This window comes from Malania oleifera, chromosome 9, assembly GCF_029873635.1.
Source record: "Malania oleifera isolate guangnan ecotype guangnan chromosome 9, ASM2987363v1, whole genome shotgun sequence".
NCBI classification, from domain to species: Eukaryota; Viridiplantae; Streptophyta; class Magnoliopsida; order Santalales; family Ximeniaceae; genus Malania; species Malania oleifera.
In genome coordinates, this window is record NC_080425.1 from 40,827,330 (window position 1) to 40,854,387 (window position 27,058).

General features: G+C 36.0%; 1 protein-coding gene across 1 annotated transcript in view; it reads right to left on the bottom strand.

Annotated features, from left to right (window-relative positions):
- Positions 1-1,445: 1,445 nt before the first annotated feature.
- The window catches only part of LOC131164664 (uncharacterized), a 28,063-nt gene continuing 2,450 nt past the window's right edge, over positions 1,446-27,058 (bottom strand). Inside the window, exon 2 of the mRNA XM_058122022.1 lies at positions 1,446-1,764. The gene's annotated coding sequence lies outside the window, so the exon portion shown is untranslated. The remainder of the gene's footprint in view (positions 1,765-27,058) is intronic.

The window sequence follows — 27,058 nt, forward strand, 5'->3', positions numbered from 1 at the left end:
AAAAGTTATAATACGAACAAGAGCTGAATGTGTTATCTCATATTATAAATTTAGTTTGTATATTCATATCCATATCTAAAGGCTTGTGATTAACATAGTTCTGATTGCTGCATATATATATATATTGGAAGGTTGAATAGTTAAGGGTTAAAGTAAATAAATTCCACGAATAATTTTTAAACAACCCAATTCACTCTCCTCTTAGGATTACATTCTAATTTCAAAACCTTATGTCAAGCACCCTTCCTTCTAATTAGCCCCTTTTTATATTTCTTTTTGAAGATTACTTTAAAATAGACACCATAACAATTATGTTTATATTTTATTATTCATATATAAAGCCACTATACAATAAAAGGACTTTATAAAGGCCCCTTCTAAGCATAACAAAGCTCTTGATCACATAAAAGATGGTGCAGAAGGACTTGTGTGGGCCAAGTAGGTGCCTCATGCCAAGCACCCCTATATTTTGCAGTCTTCACAAGTCCACTACACAAGCAGACTATGGGAGTTGATAAAGAGATCCTCCTTCCTCATGCAAATATTCCTTATTTTTTAACTTTTAGGCTTGGGTTGTCCTTCCTTCAATGGCATCTTTAGCAAGGTCTAGTTGTAAAGAGAACCGAAAAAAGAGTGGAGCCTTGAGAGAAGAATGAGAATAGAAAAGAAGGATGTATGCTTATTGGACATTGACTGGAAGTTGGAGACTACTAATTAGGAGGCTAGCATGCCATCTAATTTCCATATGATTGTCAGCTTTTGGATGACACTGAACCCATTGTGTAACTCTGATTACTAAAATTGTAAAAATTAAAGTACACTGATTAAATTTAAGTGACAAATTCAGTGACCACAGCTGTTTTTAGCCCCATAATTATTTTTTTTCCCATGAATTGAATTTATTTTTTTTATTCTTTCTCACATTTCTTAATAATTAAAGATGAAAATATAAATTTCTTACCTTTTTTTTTTCTTCTTCATTTTTCTTGCTCTCTTCACTCGCAACTTAGTATGCATGTTGGGTCCACGAGCTATAGACAGGTGGCCTCTCTATGGGTGCCAACAACTTTCGAGTTGGTATTTAGAAGAGTGTATGGATGGTCACTCAACCCATATAGAACACCACTCCAACTAAAGAAATTTAATAGTACAAGAGTTGAGAGTGTGAGACTAAACCTTAACTACTAGTGCTTATGCTAATTAATTTGATGTCTAATAAACAAGAGCATATGAAATTATCAATTAATTTAAACATTAGTTGTTAGCAAATAGATGAATATCCATCGGATAAAATCTTAAATCCATCAACCCACTCATTTAGAAGCAAATTAAAAAAAAAAAAATTCAAAAACATATTTGACTCCGTTAATATTAGGATTAGTTATGAATCAATTTAAAAAGTTTGAATTCGGTTCAGATTAACAGGTCTTTATCACTATTTTGCATTAAATCCAGTACAAAAAAAAAACCTGCATTGATAAAAAAATATACATTCACGTCCATAGTGCGAGTTCACCAAATCAAAAGGCCTAATGCCGCGAGTTCCACTCTAATAATCAACTGCCAGCAAATTTGAGCCAGATATTGCAGCACTACAATATGAAAATCCAGATGAAAAACTTCATAATGCCACTAAACCACTAAAAAAAAAATGGCTGCTACAAACACAAGGTACCAAATGATTGTCTGAGCTTTAGGCCAAACCTGAGGCTGAAGACTAGTTTTCTTCCTAGAATTAGGGTTTACCCAGAGGGATAAGACTGCCTGCACAAGCAACAATTTCACCGTCAGCTAAAACCTCAGCCTACTATTAAAAAAAGAAATTAAAAATAAAAAATAAAAAAACCTGAGACAGATTCTGACAACTGATAGTGAGCAACCTAGTCATATTCCCAAAATTGAAACAAATTGAAAACTAGATTTAAGTTATTTCCTCGCATCAAACAACAATTAATTAGCATACCATCTTTTAATCACAATAAAATATTTCATCGAGTTTGCAGTACCACTAATTTAATAAATCAAAAATAAGTAAAAACCTGAATATGTAAAAAAAAAAAAAATGTAAAAGGATACCAACTATAATATACTACAGCAAAAAAATGGGAATTACTAAATAAATTTCTTACTAATAATAGGTTTGCAGTTTCTCTTTAGCACTCAAAAAGAACACTGATATTGTAAAATTTATATTTTTCCAAAAAAAAAAATTATCTAAACAATATTTTAAGCAACAAAAGTGAATTTTGGGTATGAAAGTGATTGTAAAAAGAAGAAAATTTTGGTTTTATGTTGTTGCTACAGTAGTTGACAGGCAAACAAACCAACAACTAAAAACTAGTGTAACAGAAACATATTGCTCCCACCTATTTCTTATTGTGACAAAAACAATAAAAAAATACAGAAAAAAAAAAAATTCAACTAATCTAAGTCAGGTTAGTAAAGAGCAGCGGGTTGCTGTAATTTCCAGCTGGCATAGTGCACTTGTAGTGAATGACCACAATGTAATTCTAGGTTTCTGTGATACCCTGCAGGGTGGTTGACTGTGAACTCTGGGTAAGCATCCCCTTGATGCCCAATTAATAAAGTTCTTTTGTTGAAAAAAAAAAAATAGTCTAAACAAATACAGCAGTGAACACCACCAACTCCAATGGTATCCCACCCATTCAAATATCCTCCAAGAATCGAATCTTATTACCATTACCCACTTTAATGCAAATAAGATGAAAGAAAAGACAAGTTCCAAGGGCTTGCATTGTAACTCCCCGTTGTGTCCAACCCATTCCAATGAGTTTCATACCGGCTCTTAATTGATGCTATAAAAAGTACTCTTGAGGTAAACCTCATAACCACCTTCCAATTAAAGAGGCTTTTAAGAAACCACATTGCCAAGCCCCAGTCCACCCTTGGGATTTAGGTCTCCTAACCACTTTCCCAATTAACATGGTTATCACCCTTATCCTCCCCAACACCAAACCACAAGAAGTCTCCCATAATTTTCTCCAAGGTCCGAGCCAGCCTAGTAGAGATTCTAAAAAGAAATTAAAAATATATATAAATGAGGCTATTAGAAAAGGAAGGGCTAATGAGAGTGATCCTACTACACAACTAAAGGTTAGCCCTCTTCCAACCCCCTAATCTCCTATCTACTCACTCAAATCACCGGAAAAAGCAAAGCAAAGGATTACCCTCTAAAAGAAAGCCAACATATGACATAGGCCAACAAACAATATAAAATAAATATAAAAATTATTTTATGTTCTTTTTCATATATTTCAATATTACAAACTTCAGAAAAAGGTTCTAGTAAGAGTGATCAAGACTAGGAAAATAACACGTAGAATACATAGTGTAACCCTTACGTAACAAGGAAACAAGGTGTTCAAATTGCTGCAATCCTAAGACCAGCTTATAATGAAAAAGGGAATACATGCTTATAGGGGTCCCCTGTACAAAAATTTCTGAACCAAAAACTAGACTAAAATCAAACCTTAGATTAGAATGGTTCGGTCTTTTGATTTCAGTGTCAGTTTTTGATTTTTATTAAAATCCATTTCCGATTTCGGTTTCGGTTTCGGTTTCGGATTTAAGAGGAAACCGAACTGGAAAACCAAACAATTTATATTATTTTATAATTTCAAATTTTTATAATTGTATAATAATTATACATTAACATTTTTAATATTTTTTATATTTTACGAATTTTCATTTTTATCAATTTCAAATTAAATTTTCTTTAATTTTAATTTACAAAAACATTGTTAATTGTCCAATAAAAAGAAATGGTCATAGTTGTTTGCTTATTATGTGAAATGGATGGGAGGAGAAAGGAGAGAATTTTTGCATTTCATACACTTGAGAAGGCTTCCATGTATTTTGTTTTTCCAATGCAAGATGGAGGGCTTATTATCATGAATTTTTACCAAATTCACCTAAGTCAAGAGAATAGATCAGGTCAATATAAAAGGGAGAAGGGTAATAAGTTAGCACAAAAAACTAAGATTAGATTAGCAACTTGAAATATAGGGACTCTTGTAGGAAAAAGTATGGAAATAGTGAAAGAAATGTTTAGAAGGAAAATTAACTTAATCTGTCTTCAAGAGATGAAATGGGTAATAGAGAAAGCTAGAGAAATTGAAAAAAATCAAGATTTAAACTTTCGTACACTGGTAAAGAGAAACATAAATGGGGTGGATATTATTGTTGACAAAGTCCTAAAAGATAGTGTAATAGATGTTAATCGAATAAGGGTTAGGATTAGGATCATTAAAATCAAGATAGCTTTAGAGATAGTGAACATCATTAGTGTGTATGCTCCCCAATTAGGTTTAGCAGAAAATCTTAAACGACAAATTTTGGAAGATATGGATCGTATTTATGATGTAAGGATTGTAAACTTATTCCACGTGAAGGTTTGGCTACACAACATATAGTCTTAGTATTAGATATACATATTAAAAAATGGAAGAGTAGCAGCATAAATTAATACAAGATGACTAGATGGTGGAACTTGAAGGGAGATAATATAGGAAAATTCAAAGATAAAATGAACAAAGAGTGTAATTGGATAGTGGAAGACAACAACAACAACAAAACAACAAAACCAAGCCTTAGTCCCAATAAGTGGGGTCGGCTATATGAATCCTTTTCCGCCAATTTATGCGATCATGGACCATTTCTTTTGACAGATTCAAAGATATTAAATCCTTACTCACTATCTCCTCCCAAGTTATGAGTTATTTTAGGTCTACCCCTACCCCTTCTACTGCCCCCCACAGTAACTAAGTCACTCTTCCTCACAGATGCACTATAAGACCTACGTTGCAAATGTCCATACCATCTGAGTCGTCCTTCCCTTATATTATCTTCTATAGGAGCTACACCTAACTTACCACGAATATTTTCATTCCTTAATTTATCTTTCAATGTTATACCACTCATCCATCTAAGCATCCTCATCTCGGCAACTTTTACTTTTTGGATATTATGTTTCTTCGTTGCCCAACATTCTGATCCATATAGCATAGCTGGTCTTATAGCTGTCCTATAAAACTTCCCTTTCAATTTTAAGGGTATTCTGGATAGTAGAAGACAAGGTTGGTGAAAATACTGCTTGGAATAAAATGGTAAATTCTATCGTAAAAATAGCAAAATAGGTTTCAGGTGAGTTCAAAGGAAGATATTCGAGTAATATAGAAAGTTGGTAGTGGGATCAAGAAGTCCAAAATGCCGCTAAGACAAAAATAAATTAGTATAAAATATTGAAAAATTGTAGAAACATAGAAAATCTTGAAAAATATAAAGAATCAAGAAAAAATGCTAAAAATACTATTAGTGAAACTAAACATAAAGCTTATGATACTTTATATACTAAACTAGATACAAAAGGAGAAAAAGACATTTATAAGCTTGCTAGAGCTAGATAAAGGAAATGCAAAGATTTAGGAAATGTAAAACATATAAAGGGACGAGAATGATAATGTCTTAATTAGATAAGAAGACAAAAAGAGAGGTGGCAGAGATACTTTGATAAGTTGTTTAATGAAAATCAAAATGAAAGATTGAACTTGGAAATGACAAATGAGGAGAAGACTAAAAATAGGAGATTTATTAACAAATTACAGTCCTTGAAGATGTCATTGAAAAAATGAAATGAAAAGTGGAAAATCTATAGGACCAAATAAAATACCAATTGAAGTTTGGACATGTTTAGGAGATAAGGAATTATTTGGCTAATTAATCTATTCAGCATTATTATATAAACCAAGAAAATGTCAAAAGAATGGAGGAAAAGTAATCATGGATTTAAGATTACAAGTCATACATTGAAATTATAGGAAATGGTAATTGAATATAGAATAAAAATAGAAACAAAAATTTCAAAAAATCAACTAAGTTATATGCCTAGGAGATCAACAACAAAAGTTATTTATATTTTCAGAAGTTTAATGAAAAAGTTTAGGAAAAAGGACTTGCATATGGTTTTAATGACCTAGAGAAAGCTTATGATATAGTATCTAGGGAAGTTCTTTGGTGGGTCTTAGAAAAGAAAAGAGTTTGCAGTAGATATATGGAGGTAATTAAGGATATGTATGATAAGAGTAATGACTAACGTTAGGACTATACGAGGAGAACCTAAAGATTTTCCAATCATAGTAGGTATACATCAAGGTTCTCCTTTGATTCCTTATATTTTTACTTTAGTAATTCATGAACTAACAAGGAATATCCAAAATAAAATCCCTTGGTGTATGTTGTTTGCAGATGATATCGTGTTGATTGATGATAGCAAGAGCAGAGTGGAATCTAAGCTAGAACTTTGGAGAACCACATTAGAGTCTAAAGGTTTCAACATAAGTAGGAATAAGAGAGAATATATGAAATGTAATTTCAATAATGTAAGAAGTAGCAACAGAGAAAAGATTAGACTTGATAATCAAAAGATTAATAGCACTAATAGATTTAGATATTTTGGATCTATTATACAAGCTGAAAGGGAAATTGAAGAAGATGTAGTACGTAGCATTAAAACAAGTTCAATAAAATGGAGTGTGACAGGTGTGTTGTGTAACCGTAGAATATTAAAGGATAGTTTTGTAAGATGGCTATAAGGCCAACTATGCTTTATGGTTCGAAATGTTGGGAGACTAAAAAACATGTACAAAATATAAGTTGCTAAGACACGAATGTTAAGGTGGATAAGTGGAATAACATTAAAATATAAAGAAATGAGCAATACGCAATAATTTAAGCATAGCACCAATTGAAAACAAGATAAGGGAGGGTCCGTTTAGATGGTTTAGAAATTTGAAACACAGGCCTAGTAGAGCTCCTGTGAAGAAGAGTGAGTTAATTATTGTTTCTAGCATGAAAAGGGTAAAGTTAGGCCTAAAATAACTTGGAATGAGGTAATGAGGAAGGATTTAATAGCCCTTAATATATTAGAGGAAAACATTCCAGAGCGAGTGAATTGGCGGAAAAGGATTCACGTAGCTGGCCCCACCAAGTGGGACTTCAGCCTTCGTGTTATTGTTGTTGTTGTAATGCGGGATGGAGGACATCAGAGAACTTAGCCACTTACTCAACTTGTCGTCCTGCACCTACAGTTGTGTTTTCTTCTCCCATTTCATTCTATCCCACATCACTTGAAGGAAGGAAGGAAGGCTAGAGCCCTCTCCCTCATATAAAAACCTATCCCCATCCATTGTTCTCATACACTAGGGCTCAAGCCCAAATCCACGTTTAGTATTAGGCTTAATGTTAAGCCTCTATATTTGGACTGTAATGACTATTTTAATGTAAAAAAAAAAAAATTAAGGTTAAAATATTACTGAAAATCGATGGATAATCCAAACCGACTAATAATAGGCAATTTACTATTCCTTTGAACCAAGAGTTTGCAGTTTGGTTTTAGTTTGAAATTTTGAAAACCGATTAATTTGGTTCAGCCATCGGTTTTCCCGAAACAGAACCACACCAAACCTATTTCACCCCTACATGCTTATGAAAAAAGAGAAAAAGAAAAATATAATCTTAACACAAATCAAACAACCAACCAAGTGACATGAACATCTAAAAGATTAAAAAGAATTAACAACAAAAAAATAACAAACAAACTATCCAGCTAGCTCATTAACATCAGTGCCAACATTCAAAACACGATTTAATTATTTAGCTGAGATCATTCCATCATCAAAATCTTCAACACCATCATCATCATTCTCATACAATGCATTAGCCAATTAAAACTACACCCTCAATCTAAACACTGATGTTTGAACTTTGAAGTTTGAACCACCTAATGAACATCAATCTAAAAACAGAATTTTGAGTTCATAATTTTGTTAATGTAAGATAAGCCAGTTCACTTTCTGAATCGTACATTCTTGAAGTGGTATAGGAAAAAGACCAAGCCTGTAGTACAAGTAATTTGATATAATTTTAAAAATATAGTGTACTGTAGAATCTTATAATTCTACCACAATCCTACCAATTCAACTGACCCTAATATGATTTTACTTCAATCCTACCAATTTGCAGATCAGGATCATCTTGGTAAAGTACGATCCTATGATCATAGGATTCTAGTCCTATGATCCCAAGAGACTACTATCCAGATCGCAATTTTATCCATAGTTTATAGTTTTACCGTTGCACTACCACCAGTATAGATGAATTTTTTACAACCATATGTTTTTCAGTAAAGCATCAAAGGAAACCAAGAGACTGCAAACCCAGATTCTAATTGCTTCACAGTTCTGGTCTCCAATACTTTAATTGAAGAGATACACAGATCCAGTTATCTGATGGTATAAATTTGCATTCTTACAAGCACTAAGTTCTCAATATCACACCATGGCCCAGCAGAATACTTCTTAGTCCCTAAACTAGATCATGAATGCTTTACATTTCCAAGCTCTTATATATGGCTCGATATTTGATAACCAAGGGTTTTGATAGACTATGTAATACTAGATCGGGTTATTAAATTTGATAACCATGGCCCAGGAGTTTCAGTATCACACCATTCAGATTACTTGATATTTGATAACCAAGAATTACAGTTCCAAGCTCCTATATATTACATTATTCTTCAGGAATTTCTTCGCAAAATCAGGCAGGTGGCCAATTAAGAATGGCTGAGAAGCAATCTCCATGGTAGATACCAGATACCTACGACTATTCCTTCCATGATTGCTGGGAGTAATAAAATGGAATCAAATTTGATAATATATATATATACCTCAAAATGAGGATGTGATGATTTTAGACGAGTTCATCCTTTGTGGAGATGTCTTAGAGAAGCTCATTGCCAACTTTCTATTAATAAAAAAGTGACTTCCTCCCCACCTTTGTTATCTTCCACCTTTTGTAGCTTAGCATCATATGAACATACATAATATGCACACAGACATACACAGAGAGCAAAAGAGAGATGAATTTGAAGCATTGGCATAAAAATGGCACCAAGGAGTCAAGCTCAAAAGCCTAGGTGAGTTTTGGTCAAAATATGAACTTATATCCTATTCTAATAGGGTGTTGCGTAGAAGAGACATGATTTAACATTAAGCATTGGTTCACTTCAATTCTGTGCACTACCCCTGCATGGTGAAGGATTGCTAATCATTGCGATATATTAAATAATAGCAAGGTCTGGAGGGTGAGAAAACCAACTAAAAGAAATATGACAAGAAACGCATTAAATTTTAATTAGCAAGTATCTTGTGAACCAATAAATTATATAAACCAGGTGACATTGTCATAACCAGTAAATTGATCAGTAAAACTGTCATAAATTGAGCTCTTAACTTCTCATTTATTCAGTTAGATTTTTCAAAAGGAGCATTAAGTGAAATTCAACTTGACTTGGCACATGAGCCTCTCATGTTTCTTTTACTGTTTCTAATCCCGGCATTAGTTTCCACAGAACATGATTATGATGAGTTAACCAGGGCATTATCCTATAAATTTGTGGATTCAATCCACTTCAAAGCATTATTGAAGAAACTTCAATCCACAAATCCTTTTATTTGACCTCTCACTATCTTTTTCATGACATTCCCAGCTCTTCCCAGCTCGGGCAAGACAGCAGGAGGATTTGAAGCAGCTGGACTGAAGGAGTATTTCTTCCAATTGAACTAAAGATCGCTGAGGTTCAAATCTAGTCTTGAAAATTGAGTTCGACAAAATCTAACCATGACAATTAAAACCTGCCCTTGCACAGTAGTCTGGAAACTAGTCTCAGAAAATTAGAGAGTACAATTTATCAATAGATAAGCGTTGAAGATTGACTGATCGAGGGTTTGGGAGCAAGTCAAGAGCAGGCACAGGGAGAGCAGTTCGAGAGCTGCAAAGCCTGCAATTGATCGACAGTTTCAAATACAAGGTCAAAGGTTAAACAGGTTGATAGATCAGAAGGAAGAGAGCCATTTCAACTCATTTAATTTTTGGAGCTGAATGGTCACCCATTTATGCATGCCCTAGCCCATTTATTTGTAGTAGTTCGGTTAGGTTAATATAATTTCCACCTCCAGACAGCTCCGCACCCCCCCCCCACCCACCCCACCCACTCTCAACCCCCAAATCCACTAATTCTCTATGGCAATTGATTGAAACAAAAAGTATCATTAACTAGCTGTGGAATGAGTAATATGCCTTTTACAACACTATAGTTATCTCAAAAACTCCAAGAAAAAACAGGCAGATGTTCCTTACTGAATGGTCAATGGTCCATGGTGGGAGAAGAAGAGGCACAGGGGAGTTGCAGGAAGCAGAGCTGATTTTTCTCCGGAATCTGAGATCATTGTTGAATTTTCTATCATTCTTCAAATGGCAAACACCAACCTTAGACCATGGTTGAATTTTCTATCATTCTTCAAATGGCAAACACCAACCTTAGACCATTGTTGAATTTTCTATCATTCTTCAAATGGCAAACACCAAACTCAGAAAATCCATGAGAGCCACACTGACATACCCAATGCTCATCCACCTCCCCTTTATCACCAAAATTTTCATTAATAAATCAAGCCTCATGCGCCAACCCCCCCCCCCCCCACAAAAAAAAAAAAAAAAAAAACTTTAATGACTTATTTTCTAAGCTGATCAATGAGCAATCCATCATCCACCTCGAAAAGGTTTTCGAAATCTACGTCATCAATATCTGACCCAAGAATTTCAGTGATTTGGTCATGTGCCTGACAACACACCGGAGATTGTATATATAAAAAAAACCAATGTTATTTGTTAGTGGTCATTTAGTCACTTAGCATTATTATTATGTGTTAAGAGTTGTGTTTAGTAAGGGTATTATGGTCATTATTATTGTATTTGACATATATTATAAATATAAGGAGACCTATCATAGAAGTTAGGCCTTCCATTTTACCCAATTATTCAACATGATATCAGAGTAAGATCCAACCTAAACCCTAATTGCATGATCGCCGCTAAATCAAACCCTAAACATCTAGAAGGGTCATCAGCATCACCAAAATTCAGGACCAGCTTCAGCAGTTGCCGTAACAAAACTGCAGTTGCCGGAAAAATCCTGGATGCTGCTGTCCTCTTCGACACCTAAAGAAATACCTCATATTTTGCAAAACAAACCACAAAACAAGTGACAGAACCTGCCGATCTGCCAGCCCTCAAAATTTCATAGCCAAAGGATCCTCCAAGCACCCCCACAAGCCAGCGGGAAGCCAGCAGTGCCAACCCACATGTCAGCGCATGAGACATTTTTAAGCAGCCATTTTGCTCCGATTTCCTCCTAAATGTCTTGAAAATACCAAGTTGTTTGTCATCTTTTTTGTCCAAAGGTATCACCTTTCTAGTTGTTCATGTGCACCATTCCAGGAATGATTGCTTGCTAATGCTTGAAGCTGTTGGTCAATAACTATAGAGTTCACTGAGGCCTGAAACAGTGATTTTGCTGCGTTCTTGATTTGTATTCCAGGAGGATGTTGTTCGCTGTGTACTTCAGATGTTCTACTGCATAGAGGCTGTTTGGTGCTGGTTGAGCCACATGTTGGTTTCCCTTGGGAATATGTTCAAGTCTCTTGAAGCAAGGGCAGCATTTATACATTGATTTTGTAGGGTTGTAGCAGTGCTGATTTTGTAGGGTTGTGGCAGTGCTATGCCCAGTTGTTTAAGTCTCTCAAAGCAGTGGCAGCATTTATACATTGATTTTGTAGGGTTGTGGCAGTGCTATGTCGATTTGGTAGTGACTCGTTCACGGTTGAATCAACAGTTGACTCATTGTGTTTGGTTCTGTTGGTCTGAAAATTCACTTGTCATTGTTTCAGTTGGTCCAGAAATTCAGTTTTGGAATCCCAAGAGCATTTTTTTGCTGTGTATTTCTGATTTGCAGCTGTATCGAGGTTGTGTGTGTTGGGATGGCGTCCTCAAAACCCAAAAGTGTGTTTTCATCGTCAGGCATTTGTTCAGGTGAACAGCTATAACTATCTCAGAGGAAGAGTATTCCAGGTTCCTACAGTATCAAACATCCCAACAAGAATCTCATTACATTGCATCTTTTGCTTAGAAGGGTAATCCTACAGTTTATATGTCATTTGGCATCTCTCCCACTAGTCCTTGGATTATCAACTCTGCTGCTACTGACCATGTGACAGGCATACCCAACTTCCTTTTTACCCTCCAATATCCTAAAGTCTACCTCAAGTAACCCTTGCTGATGGGTCCACAATAACAAGTGAAGAGATAGGAACAGTAAATCCTATTCCCTCCATCTCTCTTTCTTCTGTTTTATACATTCCTAAGTCCCCTTTCAATCTTATGTCATTTAGTAAGCTTACAAAGGCACTAAATTGCTCTATAACGTCCTTTTCTGATTCTGTGATTATTCAGAATCTGAAGACGAAGAAGACAATTGGTGCAAGACGTGAGGCTCATAAATTCTACTACTTTGTGTCGCTATCTTCTCCCATTGCCTGCACAGCTGCTGCTACACAGGTTCAAATCCATTGTCGGTTTGGCCAACCCTCCTTGGAAAAATTAAAACAGCTAGTTCCCACCTTGAGTTCAATGTCTAATCTTGAGTGCGAGTCTTGTCAGTTGGCAAAACATCATCATGTTCCCTTTGCTTCTCCTTCCATGCTCATCCATTCTGATGTTTGGGGTCCAAGTTGTGTGAGGTTGAAATTGGGGTTTCGATACTTTGTTACGTTTGTCGATGACTACTCCAAGATAATCAGGTTCTTTTTAAATGAAAGATCATTCTAAGTTATTTAATGTTTTTTTTGCCTTCTATTCTCAAATAAGGACTTAGTTTGATATGCCAGTCAAGATACTTCATAGTGATAATGCTAAAGAGTATTTCAATACCCAATTCAATGCCCTATATGACTAATTATGCTATGATCCATCAATCCTCATGTGCCCACACTCCACAACAAAATGGGGTTGCAAAGCGAAAAAAAAACAGACATATTCTCGAAGTCACTTGTACCTTTTTGTATCAAATTAATGTCCCCAAAGTATTTTGGAGTGATGTCGTGCTCACTACTTGCTCTCTCATTAATAAAATGTCATCCTCTATCCTTGGTGATAAAATCCCACATTCAATTAACTTCCCTAAGGCTCCTTTGTTCTCCCTTCCTCCTGTTTAGTCAATTGCGTGTCTTTCGTCGATCAGTTAACTCTAGGAATGGATAAGTTGGATCCTTGCGCTATTTAAATGCATTTTTCTAGGTTATCCCTATACTCAAAAGGGATATCAATGTTACAGCCCTACTTTATATCGATTCTTTGTCTTTGCTGATGTCACCTTTTTTGAGTCTACACCATATTACCCTGATTCCTTGAGTTCTATTAACCGTAATGAGTCCCTTCCTCTGCCTTGTAACCTAAATTCTAATATATATGCCCAATCCCCTAGCATCTTCATCCAATTTGAGTCATTCTCGTCGCTTGGATAATCTCAATTTGCAGGTATACGCACAACAACTGAATGGAGGAGAGTCTCCTCTAGCTTCCACTTTTACGCCTTTCTTCCCTCGTCAAATAATCCTATTTCCCAGGATGTTGATCTGCCCATTGTTGTTCGAAAAGGTAAACATAGTTGTGCCCAACATCTAATCTCTAATTTTGTTTTTTATAATTTCTTGTCACCCTCATATTACTATTTTGTTAGTACTTTGCCTTCTGTTGCTCTACCAAAATCTATTTATAAAGCCATGTCCCATTCTAGGTAAAGAAATGCAATGATAGAAGAGATGTGAGCTCTACAAGATAATGATACTTGGGGGCTTAGTACGTCTTCCTCCTAATAAATCTATGGTTGATTGTCATTGGGTGTACACTATGAAGGTTAATCCAGATGAATCCTTGGCTCGATTGAAGGCCTGCTTTGTTGCGAAGGGATATACCAAGGTGTATGGCGTAGACTGTTCGAACATGTTCTCCCCTATAGCCAAACTCGTCTCAGTACATCTGTTCATCTCCTTAGCCACTATCACTGGCCAGAAGGAGGTCTATATGGAGCAACCAGCAAGTTTGTTGCTCAGAGGGAGTCAGGCTTAGTGATGTAGGACAAGAAGCAAGACCTTGGGAAGATCCAAGTTGGAGACTACTTAAGAAAAATTGGATTGATAATTGTTGGGTTAAGTTAGGAGGTATTTAGTATTAATTAATTATGTGTATTTGGGGGGTTGATTGTTATATTTGTGTAACGTAGGAGTATGTTTGTAATGTAATGTAGTTTTAGGGGTTTTATTTAATTTCATGTGAAGAGGCTTTCTTATATATAGTGTGCAAAAGCCATGATGTAGGTAGTTGTTGATGAATTTGAATTGTGAGTTGAACAAGAGTTCCGCCCCTAGTATCTCTTCTCTCCTCCATTCCCCTCCCTTCCTCTCATCTATTTCTTCTCATTTGCCCATGGTCACAAAACCTTGATGTTGTCTCTACATCATTTGGCATCAAAGCCCAACCATGATCTTCTTTCTTCCATTTCAATCCACCCATTCGCCCTCACTCTTCTCCTCTTCTCTTCTTCTCCCTTCTCTCTTTTTCTTTCTTTTCTCTATTATGGCCTCTTGCTCTTTCCTTAATTCCCTGCTGCCCATCCTCTAGGGGTGGCAAAACGAGTTAACCGGCCGAGTTTGAGTGGGTCATAAACAGGTAGGGACAATATGGGTTCGGGTTCAGGTTGACCTGTTTATTAACGGGAGACTAACATATAAACACAAACCCGCCCGTTTAATAAACAGGTCATAAATGAGTAACCCGCTTAAAGATATAATTTATTTATTTTAAACTTTTTTAAACATTTCATATAATAATAAAATGACATGAATTTTTTTTAGTGTTTTCAGCCGTGCGAATTGTCGTCCCCGAACAAGTTTTGGGGTAAATGGAGAATGAGGCCATGAGGGTATTTGCAAAGTGCCGATCTCAGATCTGCGTAGTGGGTGCCGAACCGCCAACTGGGTAAGATTTCGAAATTAGTTAGGGATATCAACTCATTAAGTTGATTTTTAAATCCTCGGAAGTCCAGTCACGAAGCCTTGAGAGAACTCAGAGAAACAATTTTGTGAACTTGATTGAATTGTGGAGAAGAAGAAAAAGAGAAGTTGTACTTGGCTTTGCCCTGATAGGTGGTAACCGTGGCCACGACAGGCGGTAGCGGTGGCTGCAACTGTCTCGCAAATGGTTGGAAGCACTGTTGCACTGGTACATCCGTAGAGGTAGCTACATTTTGGCTCACAAATGCACGACCGCGCTCGCGTGCGTCAACGAGAGAGAGGAAGAGGGAGAGAGATGAGGCCATGTGACTAGGCCGAGCACCGAGGCGCCTACAAGTCTGCTGTTTGCACTACAACTACCTCTTCTTGAGAGGCCGAATGGAACGGAAATCAAGAAATGGGTGTGTAGGGTATATATATTAAGATAAACAGGTCACCCAGCTGATACCCAACCCAAACCCGCCCAACCCCTTTATTAAACGGGTCAGGTTCGAGTTGACTCGTTTATAAACTAATCATCTTGTATTAAACCCAAATCCGATTTAAACGGGCGGGTAACGGGTCATATGTCAAGTTCCAACCCATTTTGCCACCCCTACCAGCCGCATTCTACCCTCTTTCTTCTTCTCTATTTCTCTTCTCCTCTTCTTCTATCTCTCCCTATAATTCCCTTAGTTCTCTCAGTTCTCTTTCCTTTCTAGTTTGCTGATCTGAACTCTCTTTTCTATTCTAATTAATCTCTTCTTCTTCCTCTTCTTTCATCGCCGGAATCTCACCGCCAACGACTCGCGCCCCACGCACCGGCAAAGCACATAAGAAAGTCTCCCAAAGTCTCCTACAATTTCCTATCTCATGAGAAATTGCCAACAGCCATGATATTTTGAGTTTCTCCATGATAATTTGATCTGCAGTTTGATATTTTTATTGTGAACACAATATATTGTAAACAAGCCCGATAATTTGGAACAAAACCCAAGAAATTGTCTCTGCCAGCATCAAAAATCAGGTTTTGCTTCTGTAATTTGTTAGTTTTCTTTGTGAATTCATTTCATTTCAGCAGGACAACCAGTATCAAGGTGAATTGAAGCCAATATCAAGTTGAATTGAAGATATTTTTTGAGAAATTGGGAGTAAGGCATGTGGGTAATTGTGTTAAAAGGCTGTTGGTGATATAAAGCTGCAGCATATATATCAACAGCCTTTTAACACAATTATATATGCATAAATTCAGCAACATGGTGACAAATTATAGGACAGGAATTTATCATACCTTGGGCAAAATTTCAAGCTCTTCAACACCTTCCTCAAATGTGGGGAAAAGGTATGCAAAATTGTTATTGATGGAAGATGTCCAATGAGTGTGGTTCCCACAAATGGAATCACTCAATTGCAGCTTCATGCGGAACTTCACCTGGAGCCTAAGGATATGTCTTGGATTAATAACTCTATCGTACATGTTTATGAAAGATGTTTGGTTCCCATCCAAATGGGTGAATATTTGGGTAATGTTTGGTGTGATATCCCACCTATGAAGATTGGCCATGTACTACTTGGTTCTCCTTGGTTGGATGACTTGGGTGCAACTCAAGGACATAGGAACACATGTCTTCCACTACAACAAGAAGAAAATCATTTTGAAGTATGCTCTACCAACCAACCAAGACAAAAACTCAGAGGTTAGTGATCATGTCAAAGTTACTCAAGTAAAGACACTACACACAAGGCGATGGAAGTGTTTGAAGACATCCAATGTCCTTCAAACATACCTATTATAAAGTTTGTCATCCCTGATGAGTTCATTGATGCTAATTCTCGAGTCAAGTCTATGATGCTACCAACGAAACGTGATTTCTTGCCTCATTCAAGCAGTGGCTTTCGAAAAGTCCAAATTTGCTTCTCCCTTTCAATCCTCCAACATTTCAAAATTTGAGGCCAAATTTTTCCTAATTGGGGGAGATTTGATGTAGAACAAGAAATAAGACCTTGGGAAGATCCAAGTTAAAGACTACTTAAGAAAAATTGGATTGATAATTGTTGCGTTAAGTTAGTAGTTTATTAGGTGTGTTTAGTATTGGGTCATCGTAAGCCCGATGCAATAGCATAACTGCACAAGCAAGCACTTAATCTAGTGTGTTAGAGATAACAAAGCAAATAGGAAAATGGACACATGAAAGGCAACATTAATAAGGCTACCAAAGAAATGAAAATGCAATGGCATTTTTATGCAACTTTGCTATCACTTTGGCTTAAACACAAGCAAATCAACGCCCAGTGATAAGATATAGCCATTATGGTGGTTGTTTGTAATATTTGTGTAAAGTAGAGGTATGTTTGCAAGGTAAGGTAGTTTTACGAGTTTTTATGTAATTTCATGTGAAGAGGCTTCCTTATAAATAGTGTGTGAAAGACATGTTGTAGGCAGTTGTTGATGAATTTGAATTGTGGATTGTTTAAATAGTTTGTGAAAGACATGTTGTAGGCAGTTGTTGATGAATTTGAATTGTGGATTGTTCATGAGTTCCCCCTTACATCTCCTTTTTCCTCCCTTCCTCTCTAAAATTTCTTCTAATTTCTCCATGGCTGCAAAACCTTGATGCTGCCCTTGTATCAGAATGGTTTGGTCGCTTCAGTATTGTAGTACTTGAGTTTTGCCTTCGATGATGTGCCGCAGATCCTTCTATATTTTATCACCATACTCCATCCGAAAGGATTTTTCTTATAGTGTATGTGGATGATATTGTGATTACTGGTGATGATGATCAAGGTATTCACATAGTAGTTAGAGGCGCGAGGCGAGCCGAGGCACAAAGGGTCTTTGAAGCCGAGGTGCGAGGCGCGAGGCGAAGGCGCGCGCCTCATGAAGGTGAGGCGCACAATTATTAAAATGGTGTAAAATGTCTATTTGGGGTAATTGATATATGAACATTCTAATATCTAGTAATATTAGAATTTAAAATGCCAAAAAATTCAATTACAAAATTGAAAATTTAGCCCAAAAGCATCAACAATTCAACATAGTTCAACATCAAAAGAAAAGAGTACAAATCGAAAAATAGTAGCTAAATTTCAATAAAATAAATAAATATTATGTATTAATTATAATTTATAAACTCACATTAATTAAACTAAATATTACAAATTAAAAAATAGTAGCTAAATTTCAGTAAAAAGAATAAATATTATGTATTAGTTATAATTTATAAACTTGCATTAATTAAACTAAATATTTAATTAGTAATTACATATAAAGAAGAAGAGGAAAAAGAGTAGCCAAATTTCAATAAAAAGAATAAATATTATGTATTAGTTATAATTTATAAACTTACATTAATTAAACTAAATATTACAAATTTAAAAACAGTAGGTAAATTTCAGTAAAATAAATAAATATTATGTATTAGTTATAATTTATAAGCTTAGATTAATTAAAGAAAATATTTAATTTATAAGCTTACATATAAAGAAGAAGAAAAAGAGAAGCAGCAGGCAGCAGTCAGCAGCACGCAGCATGCACCAAGCAGGCAGCAGGAAGAAGAAGAAGAAGAAGAGAAGCAGAAGGCAGCAGGCAGCAGGCAGCAGGCAGCAGGAAGAAGAAGAAGAAGAAGAAGAAGAACTCACGAGGGCTCCTGCTGGTTGGAAACGAAGTCGCGAAGGGTTGTGCTTCTTTAAAATGTCGAAGACAAACTCACGATCCTGGTTCGAAGCTCGAAGACGAAGTAGCGAAGGCTTCCGGCTGGTTCGAAGGCTCACAGACGAGCTCACGTTGCTGGTTCGAAGGATCGCAAAGGATCCTGCTGGTTCGAACGTGCAAAACGAACTCACGAAGGGCTTCGAAAGACCGAGAGGGGCTAGGGCTATGTTCGTTCGAGCCGAATGAGGGCTACGGGTCTGGACGTGACTATTTCTCTACTTTAAATGACTAAAAAAATTCACAAGGCGTGACTCACTGCACCTGTCACCCCAGTGCGCCTCGTCTCGCCTAGCGTCGCCTCTTGCAGGTCGCCTCGCCTCACTTGGTTTGAGGCGCAAGCCTCTTCGCATCACTGCGCCTTGCGCCTAGGGGCGCGCTTTCAACTACTATGGGTATTCAAACCCTAAAGCATTTCCTGCAAACTACGTTTCAGACAAAGGATTTGGGACCATTGAAATACTTCTTGGGTATAGAAGTATCGAGATATTGCACAGGAACTGTCTTGTCTCAAAGGAAGTATGTTCTTGATCATTTAGATGAGACGTGGCCGTTGGGATCCAAACTTGTTGATACACCCATGGATTCCAATAGTAAGTTACTGCCAGATATGGGTGATTTGTTGTCTAACCCATGACGATAACGAAGACTTGTTGGAAAGTTGAATTATTTTACAATCAATCAACCTATATTTCGCAATAAGGGCTGTGAGTCAGTTTCTTGATTCACTAAGAACAAGTCATTGGGCTGCAATAACTCAAATTTTGTGATATCTCAAAGGTGCACCAAGGAGAGGTCTCTTATATCAAGATTGGGGCTACACTCATATTCAAGGATATATAGATGCAGAATGGGTCGAGTCGCCTTCCGAACGAAGGTCCACAACAAGGTACTGTATCTTTGTCAATGGTAAATTGCTGTCTTCTTACTGTGGTGGTCAGGTCAAGCATTGAGTCAGAATGTATGGCTAGGGCGCACACTACATGTGAACTTGTGTGGTTGAAGAACATGCTGAAAGAACTAGGTTTTCCACATTCTCAGCCTATGGAGTTAATGCGTGATAATCGAGCTACTATTCATATTGTCTCCAACTCAGTCTTCCATGAGCAGACAAAGCACACTGAAGTTGATTGCCACTCTATTCAGGAGAAACTTGTACAGAAGCTCATTACAACCTCTCATGTGAAGTCTGAGTTTCAACTTGCTGATTTATTCACTAAAGCCTTGGGAGGGGCTCGAGTGAAATTCATTTGTAACAAGCTAGGAGCATATGATATACATATATGCTCCAGCTTGAGGGGGAGTGTTGAGAGTAATTTAGCCATTCAGCATTATTATTATCATGTGTTAAGAATTATGTTAACAAGTGTAAGTTAGTAAGGGTATTAAGGTCATTGGAATTGTACTTGACATATATTATAAATAGAGGGAGAGACCTACCATTGATGTTAGGACTTCAACATTACCCAATTATTCAACATTATGGATATTAATGGTTGAAATTTCCATCTCCACTATCACAGTTTTTGTGCGTGCTCACTAATAATCTGACTATTCCATCTCGTATTTCAATGAATAAGCCAAACCCTTGCCTCAAAGTTCCATTGAACCCCATACCACAATCAGATTTGACCACAATATCTTCCCAAAACCCCTCTTTGATCTACAAATGTGATTCATTTAATCACTTTAATAGCTCCATCTCACTTTGAAGACAATCACCCTTTACCCGCATTTCCATAATTCCATTTATGAACACCTGCGAATGTGACTTTAAAGCCCTCAAAGCTTATGTTCTCTTGCACATAGTTAAAGGATTTGCCTACTGTAAAAGACCCAGCCATGGGCTTGTTAAACCCTAATTTTTTTACCCAAATGTTACCAGCCCGAATACCGCTTTCATTAAGTGGAAAGCAAGCCTAAGGGTCTTTCAGGCACAGACCTAATAAAAGTCATGGTAACAGGCCCAATACTTTTGGCCCAAAAATTCATAAATTCTCCTTAAGCCCTCTCGACTCATCAAACAACTGGGAATGCAAAAATGACAATCCCATCCTGGTCCATAATACCCTCCCTCCAAATCCACACATAAAATAATTTCATTTGTCCTCCAACATGCACTCTCTCGTGAGAACCATCCAAAAACCATCACACCCAATCATGAGAAGTGTCAGGTGTCACAACTTCAATGTAATTAAGCTTTTGAGCATGTTAATGGCTGGCTAGCCCTCTCCTACCTCCCCAAACAAATTTCTTGAGCAATAATATGAGATACACAATCCTTGCAAACCCAACTCCCTGCTATCTAAATTAACTCTATACCTACCCCCTTGTGTTTCAAGTCTTCTAACAGACCACATCATTTGCAAATCTTCCATAGATTCAAAAAGAACCTACCATCTTGAACCCTTCAATCCATCAGGAATCCTCAGAGAAATTTTTCCCAAGTCGCCCTGTGACTTTTCAAAAACTATGAATTGTCCCCATTTGCTTACCAAAAGCTTCAGAAATAAAAATCCCCCATTGTTTTTAAGCATTCGAAACCATGGGTAATCAGTTTAGCAGACCAAAAATCTTTCAATTGCCCCCAAACCCATGCATACTCTATCCACAAAAGTCACGCAAAACCAACTATTCCAAGAAAATCCCAAAAGATATGCAAACTTAATTCACCCACCTAGTTAACCTCAATGTTTTCCTGCATGCAGTAAAAAATAGAGAACATTCCATTTGTAACCATATTCATTTGGCCTTTCCTAATTCTTTGATTGAGTTTGCTAGAAATTTCTCAATTGTCTCAACTCAGTCAATCCTTTTTCACTCTAAAAAATATGCTAGGAAAAAACAGAGGTACAAACATTAGTTATTAAATTATAAAGTGCATCAATAACCAGAAACTAGAATTTCATATGCATGAAGAACCATCAATGAGCATGAAATTATACAACATAGGCCGACCTTGGGTTTTAGAGGAGGAAGGAGAAGAACACACCCACTCTGAGCCATATTAATCTTGAGCCCAGAGACCACCTCAAAAATTCTATCCCACCCATTTCTGTTTTTTATAACAAAAGGAATTTATTAAAAGAAAGGTACAATCATCAGGACAAAAGGTCCTCAAAAAAATTTAAAAATAAAAAATAAATAAAAGAAACCAAATACAGATGAGAACTTCCTTCACAAAAGATGCAGGGTAGGCCAAATACCATCCTGTTTATTATCTTTCACCTGATTTTCTTTATCCACCCCCTTTTCTCCAAAGATATGCCTAGACCTTCTAACGTAGTTGGAGACAAATGAGAAATGTCACCCAATACATCTAATGGATATGAGTTGTACCCAAATTCTTTGTGAAATTCATCAAGTAACAATCCATCAACTTATGCAAACTCAAAAGCATCACCCCAATTCTTTTTAACCTCTACCTATCTCTCCCTCCCCCCCCCCCCCAATCTTCTCGCTTGATATATCTTTCATCTCCATCACTCTCCACAATAGTAAAGCTAAGATCTGTGTTACTCTCTAATTGTTCCTCTCTAAAGATTTAGCTGTCCTTGCATCAGAACACATTGTCTCTCTTCAGACACTTTTCACATCTCAAAATTCTCAGCACCCACTTGAATAAGTGCTTTCAGATTATAAACGTTGGAATTTCAGTCCTAACAAAATCATTATCGACAACAAACCATCTTCCAAACCCCATTTCTTAACACAGTATAAAAATGATACCAAAAGGCATCTGATATCAGACTTCATTTAAAGGCTGGCAGCATGCTATGGAAGTTGGAAACACTATGCTTCAAAGCATTCAAAAAATGCATCTTAAAACTATAACATTTACCCCTTCTTTTTGTCTAATTCAACTTTATAGTTGTAAATTCTCTAATTCCAAGAAATGTACAATTAACACTTTCACAATCCATAATTAAGCCAAAATTATCTAAAGCTCGTTTTCGCTATTAAAAATTTACAATCAATAATAAATTGGTTAAAAATAATTTCTACGATTAAACATAGGAAATGAACATCTATTATGTAATAATTAACAAATATATATTTGCAAAGTACAATGGTTTTAACATTGCACTGACGCAGCATAGATAACTTACAACCATATGTTTTTTAACAGCATTTACGGGCACCAGAAACCGCAAACCTAGTCACACAAAAGCTCAAGAGAAACAACACATTGCTTCTTATCCTAACACTGATTCTAAATGCTTCATAGTTCTGGTCTGCTATACATTACTTGATAACAAATGCAGATCTAGTTATTTGATGGTAGAGTTTTTTAGAAGTACTACAACAACAACAACAAAACCAAGCCTTCAATCCCACTAGGTAGGGTCGGCTATATGAATCCTTTTCTGCCAATTTATGCGATCATGGACCATTTCTTTTGACAAATTCAGGGCTATTAAATCCTTACTCACTGTCTCATTCCAAGTTATTTTAGGTCTACCCCTACTCCTTTTACTATCCCCCACAGTAACTAACTCACTCTTCCTCACTGGCACATTATGTGGCCTACGTTGCAAGTGTCCACACCATCTGAGTCGTCCCTCCCTTACCTTATTTTTATAGGAGTTACATCAAACTTACCGCAAATATGTTCATTCCTTAATTTATCTATCAGTATTATACCACTCATCCATCTAAGCATTCTCATCTCAACAACTTTTACTTTTTCGATATTCTATTTCTTCACCGTCCAACATTCTGATACATATAGCATAGTTGGTCTTATAGCCATCCTATAAAACTTTTCTTTTAATTTTAAGGGTATTCTATGATCACAAAGTACACTTGAAGCACTTCTCCATTTTACCCAACCTGATTTAACTCTATGCATTACATCATCTTCAATTTCGTTGGTGCTATGTGCAAAGATGGGTTTGTATGATGTTTTTGCAGAAAGGAATTGATGGGGTTTTGGGTCTTGACGAAGAAACCCTAAAAGTCTTGTTTGGTTGCTGAGAAAAGTGGTCATTAAAGTTCCAAGAAAGGTGATTATTAAAATATGAGTATTGGGTTTCTCTCCATTATTTCTGGGTTTTTGCGGGCTGGAAAATTTGAATTCTATATGTTGCAAGTATCCACACCATCTGAGTCGTCCCTCCCTTATCTTATCTTCTATAGGAGTTACATCAAACTTACCGCAAATATGTTCATGCCTTAATTTATCTATCAGTGTTATACCACTCATCCATCTAAGCATTCTCATCTCAACAACTTTTACTTTTTGGATATTTAATTTCTTCGTCTCCCAACATTCCGATATATATAGCATAGTTGGTCTTATAGTCATCCTATAAAACTTTTCTTTTAATTTTAAGGGTATTCTACGATCACAAAGCACACTTGAAGCACTTCTCCACTTTACCCAACCTGCTTTTAACTCTATGCATTACATCATCTTCAATTTCTCCTTCATCTTGCATAATAGATCCAAGGTATCAAAATCTACAAGTGCTATTTATTTCTTCATCATCAAGTTTAACTTCGTCTCCAATATTCCTCCTACCATTACTAAAATTACACTTCATATATTCTCTTTTATTTATACTTATCCTAAAGTCTCTAGATTCCAAAGCTTCTCTCCATAATTCTAACTCAACCTCTACCCCGCCCCTAGTTTCATCAGTCAATATAATATCATCTATAAACAACATACACCAAAGAACCTCATTTTGAATTCTCTGACTCGTAGTCAGCGGTCCATCACTACAGCAAAAAGATAAGGGCTCAAAGCAAATCCTTGATGTACACCTATGATGATTGGAAATTCTCTAGTTTCCCCATCTATAGTCCTTCCACTAATCATCATCGTATATATCCTTAATAACATCAGTATACCTACTACATACACCTCTTTTTTCTAAAACCTACCAAAGAACTTCCCTAAGTACCCTATCATATGCTTTCTCTAGGTCAATAAATAGCATATGCAAGTCCCTCTTCTTTTCCCCAAACTTTTCCATTAATCTTCTTAAAAGATATATAGCTATGTGGTAGATCTCCTAGGCATAAAACCAAATTGATTTTCTGATACCTTCATTTCTAGCCTTAATCTTTGTTCAACTATCTTTTCCCAAAGTTTCATCGTACAACTCATAAGTTTAATTCCACAATAGTAATTACAGTTTTGAAAATCTCCTTTATTTTTGCATAAGTATTAAAGTGCTTTTACTCCACTCATCAGGCACTTGCTTAGTTTTTATAATTGCATTAATTAAATTAGTTATTCATATAACTCCGTTATCACCTAAGCATTTCCAAACTTCAATTGGGATGTTATCCTTCAATTGGGATGTCATCCTTCAATTGGGATGTTATCGATCCTATAGCTTTCCCATTTTTCATCTTTTTTAGTGCCAACTTAACTTCGTTAATTCTAATTTTGCAAATAAATTTCATATTTCTAGTCTTTTCTGCATTTGTCAAATTAAAGTCTGTCTTCTATTTGGTTTTCATTAAACAACTTACTAAAGTAACTTCACCATCTTTCTTCTATGTTTGCATCCTTAACCAAGACAATATCATCCTCACTTTTTATGCATTTTACATTTGCGAAGTCCTTACTCTTCCTTTCTCTGCCTTTAGCAATTTTAAATATCTCTTTCCCCTTTGTTTGTATCTAATCTATCATAAAACCTACTAAATGATTTGTATTTAGCTTCACTAACAGTCTTTTTTGCATCTTTTCTCGCATCTTTATACTTTTCAAAGTTATCCATGTTTCTACATTTTTGCCACATTTTATATCAAATTCTTTTTGTCTTTACGACTTTTTGGAAATTTTATCCCACCACCAACTTTCTTTGCTATTTGAGAATCTTCCCCTTGATTCACCTAAAATCTCCTTTGCTAACTTTTTTTATAGAACAAACTAATCTACTCCAAAGAGTATTTATATCTATCTCATCCTCTATAGTTCAATCCCCATCTTTGATCATTTTATCTTTAAATTTTATTATATTTTCTCCCTTTAGGTTCCGCCACCTAGTTCTCTTACACTGATTTATTTTATCCTTTTTCTTCCATTTTTTAATACATATATCTAACACTAAGACTCTATGTTGTGTGGTTAAGCTTTCACCTAGAATAACAAATGATCTACCGTCCTAGTTAAAAAAAAGAAATTTGTTTAACTTCTATTTTGTCCACTTTTAAAGGTTATTAAGTGTTCTTCTCTCTTCTTAAAGAAAGTATTCATGATACAAAAATCATATGACATAGCGAAGCCTAAGATCATCTCCCTAGACTCATTTTTGTCTCCATATTCATATCCTCTATGTATCCTCTCATAACTTTTATTATCCCTTCCAATGTGTCCATTTAGATCTCCTATAAATATTTTCTCAGTCCCTAGTATGCCTTTTATAATACTATCCATATCATCCCAAAATTTTCTACTAAGCCTACTTGAGGAGCAGAAGCACTAATGATATTTATTATCTCTTGGCCTAATACCATCTTGATTTTTATAGTTCTATCCCATACTATGTTTGCATAACAACGCTATCTTTTAAGTTTTTGTCTACAATAATTCCTACTTCATTCTTATGGTTTTCTTTTTCAGTGTACCAAAGTTTAAATCCTAATTTATCAATTTCTCTAGCTTTCTCCCCCACCCACTTAGTTTCTTGAAGGCAAATTATAATTTTTCTTCTAATCATTATATGTCCACAATTTCCATGTTTTTACCCGTAAGTATCCCTGTATTCCAAGTTGCTAAACTAATCCTAGTTTCCTAGGCTAACGTCTTTACCTGCCCACGTCCAAAATGATGCAAGAACCCTCGCATATTTGACACCAAACCCAGGCACCGACATGGCGTGTCGCTTCGAGGTAACGACCTAGCCCACCCTTACCCACTTTTTTCTACACCCGGGTTATACAAGTGCAACGCATCGCTCGTAGGGAATGCCCCAACAAATATTCGGTAAGAATTCATATCATAGTAATCTGACAAATTTTACGCTGGCTTTCAACTACCTAATGCAACCCTCCTCATTTACCCGGGCTTGGGACCGGCTATGTGTGAAAAAATTAGGACAATAGTGATCTGACAAATTTTTTAGAAGTACTACTGTCCATTATGGCACCATAGCCCAACAGAATACTTCTTAGTCCCTAAAGTAGATTTTAAATGCTTTACACCAAACTCCTATATATTACCTAATAACAAGGGCAAGCAAAAAATTACTAAAAAACCAAAAACCACACCAAAACCATTTTAATTCAGTTCTTCTTTTGGTTTTGGTTTTTAGTTTTCTAACATTTTGGTTCATTTCTGTTTCAATACCGGTCTTACAAGAAATCCTAACAAAAAATAAATAAATATACATACATTTTTAATTATTTAACAATATACAAATTTTTT